Source organism: Pteropus medius, unplaced genomic scaffold (assembly GCF_902729225.1).
Source record: "Pteropus medius unplaced genomic scaffold, Ma_sr-lr_union100, whole genome shotgun sequence".
In the NCBI taxonomy this organism is placed as follows: domain Eukaryota; kingdom Metazoa; phylum Chordata; class Mammalia; order Chiroptera; family Pteropodidae; genus Pteropus; species Pteropus medius.
The window spans coordinates 12,890,643-12,898,203 of record NW_024349801.1 but is presented as its reverse complement, the minus strand read 5'-3'; the positions used below and the strand labels follow the sequence as shown (position 1 = coordinate 12,898,203).

General features: G+C 35.1%; 1 pseudogene; it reads left to right on the top strand.

Annotated features, from left to right (window-relative positions):
* Window positions 1-6,729: 6,729 nt before the first annotated feature.
* LOC120581084 (uncharacterized) lies at window positions 6,730-6,845 on the top strand (annotated as a pseudogene).
* Window positions 6,846-7,561: the final 716 nt, after the last annotated feature.

Genomic DNA, 7,561 nt, shown 5'->3' with positions numbered 1-7,561 from the left:
CCCATGACCAAAGAACTGGGCTTCCATAACAGACTCCTGTTCTGCTTTTCTTTTCTGTCCTCATCTGCATCTCCTCTTCTTCCTACTATCCCATGTATACAGAGGCCTGCAACTTAGCCATATGTTCCCTTACATCTTCAATCCTAGAAACAACATTAAAAAATTCGTGTCCCACTAATAATTGGTACCAGCTAGAACGACAGACATCCTAATTCTTTCAACAATTCTACAACTTATCTAATAGTTGCCTCTTTTACACATTGCTTTCATTCCTTGCCTTCAAAGGAAAACTTAAAACCAGATTTGTCTGACTCTAATGCTCACAGTTTTTCAACTATACACACTGCTTCTTTGTTAAACCTCTCAACTCTAGACTTGGCCACCTGAGTTCTTGGCTAATATGTATAGCTAATTAGGTCTGGGTGTTTTTAGATGGAGGGCAATCAATTTCCTACAAACATATTCCCTTATGTCCATTAGAATTACCACTACCCTTATAATTTTCTCATCCACTGGGATAATATGATCCCTATCTCAAAGGGTCAGTTGTAAGGACAAAATAAGTGAAAACATATAGATGGGACACTACTTGGCATATGGTCCATTCTCAGTAAGTTAGTTCTTATTATTAGTATTAATATTAGCATTAGTACTACTACTACTTGCTCTAAAAGTTTAAAACTAGAAATGAGTAGACATAAACTCAGAGACTAACAATACAATGAGTCCAGTGCTCAGATAGATATTTCTATAAGATGCTGTATGATCACAACAGAGAGCACCTAGTTATACAATGCCTGCCTTTTCATTTTTAGTCACTGAACACACACACACACACACGCCCCATATTTTGGAGAGGGAAAGTATATTGTAGGAATCCTCTGGACCATTCCCTGTGGAACCTGAAAGTCTTAGTGAATGCCACTTTGAGGTGAGAATTTCTATCTTCAGTTACCAAATTGTCTCCTGAAGTAATTGGAACCCATAAGCCTTAGATATAAAACTGTATGATGCCACTGACTGTAATAGAGCAATTTGAATTGAGGCAGCAATACTGTTTCTGAAATGGGAGGGTTTGCTTAGCTTATATAAAAAATACAAACACATATTATTATAAAATACATGCAAAAATAATATATATACATGTATTACATAAATGCATATATATTTTAAAAGATTTTGTGCCTAACTGGCACATCTCCCAAATCCCTAATTATATTTAGTATTAGGCAGCCTAGACATTGCACCCTGGTCCTTCCAATGAGAGTCATGATAACATTCAGTGAGTTTTATGAATGGGAAATCCCAGTGACTCTCTCTGTCTCTGGAGAATCCTACAGCAACAGGTCCATGCTACTGCTGATAGGGTGGTTTCTTGCTGGCCACTACCTGAAGAGAATGAGAAAGTAACCATTAATTCAATTCCCTTTATTTTTTATCTTATTGGAAACTGTAGAGGAAAGGGATAGGAGGTAGCATTAAAGCTTATTTTCACTTACTTCTACTTTTGCCTCTGAAGAAATTAGAAAATTAATTCTTATTCAGACTAACCCAGGGAAGGAAGTAGATGGATAGACAAGGAACCACTTGCCTCTTAATAACCTCACTGTCACTAACACGCCCTTACAGAGTATCTGGTGGTCACGTGAGAGGCAGGGGGGCAGCTGTTTTACACAGAGGCACAGTGATTGAGTAGGGTAATGTTCCAAAGGAAGACAAACGAAGGAAGAGAACTGCTTGTGTTTAAATCCTGGCTATATCATATTTACCAGCTGTGTGATCCTGGGCATTTTCACCCTCTGAATTCCAGGTGACTCTTTTATATAAGGGGAAAAACACTTATATTAGATAAATCTTGATAGAATTAAAGAAGATGATGTAGGCAGATGATGTAGTATGTAACAAATATCCAATCAATCATGGTTTCCTTCTTTGTATTGCCTACCAACTCTATCTCTTCCAATACTACATTTAAGAGCAGTATGTTAATTGATATAAAACTCAAATAATCAAGAAAGGGTAAATTATTCTCTGATTAAAGATATGAATTTCAAAGTCCTAAATATTCAACAACAAAGAAACTTAAAATCAGGACTGACTTGTAAATTTTATTGAGAGTATAAAGAATAATAACACATGAACATTGTCCTCCATTAACCAGGTGAAAATGGATAGAAAATATAGTCTAGCAAAAAAAAAAAAAAAAAAAACCATAATGAGCAAAGGTATGAATTTGCAAAAGAGCATATGGATTTATATATGTGTATAAGGAACTATAGGTATTCCATTTCATAGAATATATAGTTTATAGGGACAGAAGATGGGTGATGGCTTTAAAATATATGAAGAGAAAGCAACCTGTAACATAAAAGAGAATCCCGTTAAGACCAAAAGATTATCAATAGATTTTTCAGCAGAAACATTGCAGGCCAGAAGGGAATGGGATAATATATTTAAAGTGCTGAAAGAAACAAAACAACCACCACCACCACCAAAAGAACTCTACCCAGCAACATCATCTTTCGAATTGAAGGAGATATAAAGAATTTTCCAGATAAACAAAAGCTGAAGGAATTCATCACACCAGAATGCCCTTACGAGAAATGTTAAAGAGAGTTAGTTCTTCAAGGTAAATTGAAAGAACACTAATTAGTAACATGAAACATTTGAAAGTATAAAAATCACTGGTAAAGGCAAATATATAGTCAAATTCAGAATACTCTAAGGTAATGATGATGGGTAAATCACTTATAACTCTAGTATAAAGGTTAAAAGAAAAACATAGAAAACTATAATAATTTGTTAATGGATACACAATATTAAAATATGTAAATTATGACATCAAAAAATGGAGGAGGGGGAGTATAAAAATGCAGAGCTTTTGTATGCATTTGAAGTTATCAGCTCAAAATAGACTGTTACGAGATGTTCTTTGGTAACCACAAAACAAAAACCTATGGCAGATACACGAAATATAAAGAGAAAGGAATTAAAGTATACCAATACAGAAAATTATCAAACCACAAAGAAAGAGCACAAGAGAGGAAGAAAGGGAAAAAAGAACTAGAAAACAGCCAGAAAACAACAAAATGGCAACACCAAGTCCATACCTATCAATAATCAATCTAAATGTAAATAGACTAAATACTCTAATCAAAACACATTGGTGGCTGAATAGTGGGGGAAAAAAAGAAACATAATCTAACTATATGCTGCCTACAAGAGATTCACTACAGATTTAGGAACACAAATAGATTGAACATGAAGAGATGGGAAAAGATACCCCATGCAAATGGAAACCAAAAGAAAGTAAGGATAGTTATGCTTATACCAAAAAAAAAAAAAATAGACTTTATGCCAAAATCTGTAAGAAGAGACAAAGAAGGTCATCATATAATGATAAAGGAGTTATTTATTGAGGATATAACAATTGTAAATATTTACGCACCCAACATCAGAGCACCTAAATATATAAAGCAGTATTAATGGATCTGAAGAGGGACAGCAACACAATAATAGGAGGAGACTTCAGGGTCCCATTTTCAACAACATATATATCATCCAGGCAGAAAACTAATAAGGAAACATTGGACTTAAACTACACATTATATCAGATGAACCTGAAAAGCATATATACAGAACATTCCATTCAACAGCAGCAGAACGCACATTCTTATCAAATGTACATGGGCTATTCTCCAGGAAAGATCATGTGTTAGCCCACAAACAAGTCTTAATAAATTTTAAAAGACCAATATTATATCATAAATCTTTTCCCACTAAAATATTATGAAACTAGAAATCAATTACAAAAACTGGAAAATCAAAATACATGGAAATTCATTAACACACTTCAGAACAACAAATGGATGAAAGATGAAATCAAAAAGGAAAAAAATATCTTGAGACAAATGAATATGGAAACACAACATATCAAAACTTACGGGATGCAGCAAAAGCTATTCTGAGAAGTTCATAGCAGTAAATTCCCACATTAAGTAAAAAGAAAGAACTCAATTAAACAATCTAACTTTACACCTCAAAGAACTAGGGGAAAAAAAAGAACAAACTAAGCCCTTAAGTTAATAGGAGGAAGGAAATAACAAAGATCATAGTAGAAACAACTGAAACAGAAAATAAAAAGACAATAGGAAAGAATAATGAAATTAAAAGCTGAGGGGGTGGCTCCATAGTGGTTAGCACATCTGCTTCTCATGCAGAAGGTCTTGGGTTCGTGCCCCAGGTGGAGCCACAGACCATACCCCGGAGATGCCAGGCCCCGGGGGCACGCCACGAGCATGTGGGAGGAGATGCCCTGCCTTCAGAGATCCAGTTCTTAAGGGGAATAAAAATCAAAGGATTATCTGAATAGACACAGAATAACCACTTGACAAAATTCAGCATCTTTTCCTAATAAAAACTCTCAACAATCTGGGTCTAGATAGAACATACCTCAAGATAATAAAGAAAAACTCACAGATATCATCATACTCAATGGTGAAAAGCTGAAAGCTTTTTCTCTAAGGGCAGGAACAAGACAAGTGTGTTCACTCTCACCACTTTTATTCAACATAATAGTATTTGAAGTCTTAGCCAGAGCAATTAAGCAAGAAAAAGAGACAAACAGCATCCAAATAAAAAAAAAGGAAGGAGTAAAATTTTCTGTTTGCAGATGACATGATATAATATGTAGAAATCCCTAAAAACTCCACACACACACACACACACACACACACACTGTTGAAGTAATAAAGTTCCACAACATACACTCAAATAAAAAAAAAAATCTGTTGTCTTCTATACACTAAGAATGAACTATCAGAAAGAAATATTAAGAAAACAATCCCATTTACAAATGATCAAGAAGAATAAAATACCTTTGAAATAAATTTAACCAAGAAGTTGAAAGACCTGTACACTGTAAACTATAAGACAATCAGGTGGAAAAAATGAAGAAGACACAAATAAGTGAAAAGATATTCCATTCTCATGAGTTAGAATAATTAAATTGTTAAAATATCAATCCAAATTGTTAAAAAATACAACCCAAAGCAATCCACAGATACATGCAATCTCTATCAAAATTTCACAAAACTAGAACAAAAAACCCTAATATTTGTATGAAACCACAAAAGACCTGAAATAGCCAAAACGGTCTTAAGAAAAAAAGAGCAAAGGTGTAGGCATCATTGCGCCTGATTTCATACTGTATTATAGAGCTGATTTCATACTGTATTATAAAGTAATCGAAAAGTATGGTATTGACATAAAAACAGACAATAGATCAATGGAAAGATTAGAGAGTCCAGAATAAAAGCCCATACATATATGGTCAATTAATTTACAACAAAGGAATCAAAAATATGGAATGGGAAAGGACAGTCTCTTTAATAACTGGTGTTAGGAAAACTAGAAGCCATATACAAAAGGATGAAACTAAACCATTATATTACACTACACACAAAAATTAACTCAAAATGGATTAAAGACTTGAATGTAAGATCTAAAACTACAAAACTCTGGGCAATGAATTCTTGGATCTAACTCCAAAAGCAAAAGCAACAAAAGCAAAATAAACAAGTGGGACTACATCAAACTAAAAAGCTTCTGCACAATAAAGGAAACCACCGACAAAATGAAAAGGCAACCTACTAAACAGAAGAAAATATTTGCTGCGCAATACACTGTAAAATCATATCTGATAATGAGGTAATATCCAAAATACATAAAGAACTCAAGCAACTCAACAGCCAAAATACAAATACCTGTTTGGATGGCAATAATCAAAAACACGAGAGATAACAAATGCTGATGAGAATGTGGAGAAAACAGAACCCTGTACACTGTCAGTGGACATGTAAAGTGGTACAACCACTACGGAAAACGGTATGGAGAAATCAAAGATACAACTACCACATGATCCTGCAATTCCACTTCTGGGTATATATGTGTCCCCCAAAAATGAAATTACTCTTTCTGTACTCCAATGTTCATTGCAGCATTATTCACAATAGCCAAGGTATGGAAACAACGTAATTGTCCATCAACAAATGAATGGATAAAGAAAATGTGCACACTCACAGGAATATTATTGCATCTTAAAAAAAAAGAAAAGGAAATCCTGCCATTTGCAACAACATCGATGAATGTAGAGGACATTGTGCTAAGTGAAATAAGCCAGACAGAGAAAGATAAATACTGCATGATGTCACTTATGTGCAAAATCTAAAGAAAAAAAAATTGAATTCATAGAAAGAGACAGTAGAATGTTGGTTGCCAGGTGCTAGGAGTGGGGAGAAATAGAGAGAGGCGAGTAAAAGGGTAGAATCCTTCAGATATAAAATGAATAAGGTTGAGGAGCTAATGTATAACATGAGGTTATAGTTGATAATTTTGGTATTGTATAACTGACATTTGCTGAGTAGAACTTAATTAAGCATTCTCACACACACACAAAGTAATGAATGTGTGAATTAACTTGATAATTGGAATCTTTTCACAATGTATACATATGTCAAATCATCATGTACACTTTACACTTGTAATACAATTTGTCAAGTATGCCTCAATAAGTTAGAAAAGACCCCATAAGAGGAGTGTCAGTACTCTTCTTAAGAGGTGAGAGTCTGTATCCCCTACTTTGAATCTGGGTGGGGTTATGCTTTAAAACAGCAATTCGCCAAAACCAACTGGGTGTCCTAAAATTCAATAAAATTCTAATACTAACTAGTCTATGGCCATGCTACCCTGAACAAGCCCAATCCCATCTCTCGAAAGCTAAGCAGGGTCGGGCCTGGTTAGTACTTGGATGGGAGACCACCTAGGAAGACCAGATGCTGTAGCCATAAAAAATAAAAAAATAAGAGGTTGTAAGCTGACAAAGTCCTTGCAATCTGTGAGGTCAACCAAGGGTTGCCTCGCCTAAAAATATTAATAATAATAATAAAATAATAAAATAAATTCTAATACTACCTAGATTTATTTAGCACCAACCCCGTAGGTTAAGAGGCTCAGTGCCACAAGACTATGCCCACTTCGGACTCCAGCCACAGGTCCTAGGGACTGCCACAGTTCTGAAGAACAGGATTGGCCATGAATTCAGGAGTTCCCATGACCTCCTGCAGGTTCAATAATTTACTAGAACAACTGACAGATTCAATAAAGTGCTCCACTTAAAATTACCATTTTATTTTAAAGATACAAATGAACAGCCAATTGTACAGGTAAACAGGGCAAAGATCGCAAGCAAGTGCTTCTGTCCCATGAAATCAGAGTACGTCGGTCTCACAGTACATCACTCTGTTCACCATCCAAGAAGCTCTCCAAATCTCATTATTCAGTTTTCACCCAAGTTTCAGTACAGGGCAGGATTGACTGAATCCCTGCCACATGATTTAACTTAATCTCCAGCCCTTCTCCCTTCTTCCTAGTTCAGGGTGTAGGACTGAAAGTTCCAACCCTTTAATCACATGGTTAGCTTTTCTGGCAATCAGCCCCACGCTGAAGCTACCTAGGGACCATTATGAGTCACCTCATTGCATAAATTCAGATATGGTTGAAA